At 40.0% G+C, this 2,895-nt stretch overlaps 1 pseudogene; it reads right to left on the bottom strand.

Moving 5' to 3' along the window:
- Window positions 1–1,198: 1,198 nt before the first annotated feature.
- Window positions 1,199–2,326, bottom strand: LOC103273273 (annotated as a pseudogene).
- Between the last annotated feature and the right edge of the window lie 569 nt (window positions 2,327–2,895).

Below are 2,895 nucleotides of genomic sequence, written 5' to 3'. Positions count from 1 at the left end.
CCTGCCTCCACTGCTCCATGCCAAATGAGGTATGCTTGTCTCAGGCCCTAAGTGCAACCTCCCTATCCCTTCCAGAGTTGCTGAGAAGCACTACTGCTGCTTCTGCCCCTGCCTCCCAGGGCCAGGGAGGGATCAGGGAGGTTTAGCACCTTTGCATGCCCCCAACAGCAAAATCCAGCACCGCTTCTGTGGGAGAAAGTGCAAGTGTGCTATGGGTCCCAGAGCTGCCAATTTCCATTGCTCAAGTTGAGAGGACCTGCCCCTACTAGTGAAAGGCCTACAGCACAGCCACCCTGTTCTCTCCTGAACATTTCAGCTATGAACCAGAATCCTTTTGAGTGTCTATCCCCCATAGGCCTGTAATCTGCCCTTGATTTCCCACCTGTGTGTTCTGCTTGCTCCTGCCTGATATTCCTGCCAGTGACCTGTATACCAGCCTACACCCTCCCTACTATGGCCACCACCCAATCCTGAGCAAGCCCCTTCAGGACTCACACAACATCCAGTGGGCCACCTAGGGACCTGGGAACTGAGGAACTATCCAGTCAATCCAATGTTGCTGGGATCTGACCACACCCCTAGGGCCTGAGGTCTGGCCTTCCCAACCAGCAACACCACCACAAGTGACAGCAATGCTAAAAAGAAAGTTTATAGCATGAAATGGCTACATAAAAAAATAGATTTCACACTAACAACCTAATGTCACACCTCAAAGAACTAGAAAAAACAGGAACAAACCACATTTAAAGCTACAGAAGCAAAGAAAATACCAAAGATTAGGGCAAAGTTAAATTATATTGAGACCAAAAAAAAAAAAAAAAAGATACAAAATACCAATGAAATGAAAAGGTGTTTCTTCGAAAAGATAGACAAAATTGATAGACTGCTAGCTTGACTAACAAAGAGAAAAGAGACAAGATTTAAATAAGCACAGTCAGAAACAATAAAGATGCTATTGCAGCTGATATCAGAGAAATACAAAAGATCATTAGAGACTACTACGCATACATCTCTGTGAACAAACTAGAAAACCTACAAGAAATAGGTCAATTCTTGGAAACGCACAATCTCCCAGGATTGAACCTGGAAGAAATAGAAACCCTAAACAGACCAATAACAAGTAATAAAATCAAATCAGCAATTTAAAAAAACTTCCAAAAAAAAAAAGTTTAGGACCAGACAAATTTATAACCAAGTTTTAGGAGATGTACAGAAAAGAGTTGGTTTTGTTAGTAGTGTTTTCACTAGGTCCTGGTGTCCTGCTATTTCCATTTGCAGTTAGTTGACTGCAACTTCCTGGAACTAAACTACTTGGACTAGGAAGAACTACTTTGCTGACATTGTCACAACTACCTGAGTGATTAAAGCCAGTTTTGCCCAAGGTTAGAAGTGGAGGTGGTTTCGATGATACAGTGGGTATAGTACTATTATCGGAACCTATTTTGGAACCTGTCCCACCTTTAGATGATGTTGCCAGACCAGTCAGCTCACAGGTTTCTGGTTAGCTGATGAGGTGGCAGGTTTCCCGGAATTGTTTTGTGTTGTTGAATTCAATTTTGCTGTTGAGGGACCAGCAGAGGAAGTTTTGGCTACAAAAGCTGCCCATCCAGTCAAGCCATTAGTTACTGAAGAGGAAGCACTGGTACTAGAAAAATTTCCTGAATAACCATGGATGTCTTGATTTCTGTTTTTTAAATACTAGAGAAGTTGTGTCTTGCTTGAGTTTGGTTTCAGATTTCTTAACCAATGGATCTTTGATTGCTAGAGTCACAGAAATAACTGTAGGAGATGGTTTCTGAGTTTTTTTAGCCATTATTTTCATTTGTCTGGTACATTGGGTACAATACCACACTAGGTGAGGGTCATTGACTTCCTTGTCTGTCACCTGGGGTTTATGGCAATCCTGGTGATAGAGATTATGGCACTGTTGACATTCTACTAATTGATTACCAGATGCCACCATCATTTGCCCACAAACAATACAGGCCAATCTCCATGGCAAAATCATCCGCACTAGTCTCCTCAAAATTAATAGCTAAATTCTTGCTAGTTTGGACAGTAATAGGAGAGGACCATTCTCTGGTTTCTCCAAACTAGGCTTCTTTGGAATATCAACTCCTTCAGTAATGTCTGATTTCATTTTATCACCAGGTCTCTTTTCAGCTTCCTTCTTGACCTTTTCAGCTGTGAGAACCTTGTCATCATTATTTCCAGCAGGAAGACTGGATGATACTTTGGACTCTTGCTTAATGGAAATAGTTTTTGTGCTTGAAATTTGGGATGACCCCACATCCTTTTGAGATAGATGGTAACTTGAATCAATGTCTCATCCAGCTTCTTAAGAATCACAGCTCAATGCTATGAAGCAATTACAGATGGCCAAGAAGAAATCTTCCCAAAAGAAACTTAAGAAGCAATGTGGCCAGGTTTTTATATCATATTAGCCTAAGAATGAAAAGATTATTATTAGGATATAAACTGTAATAAGCTATAATTTAATAAAAGTCTTCACAATAAAAAAAGGAAATTTAGCAACAATTGTACTGAAACTATTCCAAAAAGTTGAGGGGAAGGAATTCCTCTCCATCTCAATCTACAAATCCAGTATCACCTTGATACAAAAGTTAGGCAAGAACACAGCAAAAAAGAAAACTACAGACCAATATCCCTGATGAACCTAGATACAAAACTCCTCAACAAACTCCTAGCAAACTGAATTCAACAACACATTAAAAAGATAGTTCATTGTAATCATGTAGCTTTTATTCCAGGGATGCAGGGATGGTTTAGGATACTCAAATAAACACATGAACAAAACTAAGAACAAAAATCATACAATTATCTCAGTAGATGCAGGAAAAAGCATTCAATAAAATTCAACATTCCTTCATGATA

Source organism: Carlito syrichta, unplaced genomic scaffold (genome assembly GCF_000164805.1).
Source record: "Carlito syrichta isolate Samal-C Ts95f unplaced genomic scaffold, Tarsius_syrichta-2.0.1 Scaffold111891, whole genome shotgun sequence".
Taxonomy (NCBI): domain Eukaryota; kingdom Metazoa; phylum Chordata; class Mammalia; order Primates; family Tarsiidae; genus Carlito; species Carlito syrichta.
This window is presented reverse-complemented; position numbering and strand designations above follow the sequence as displayed.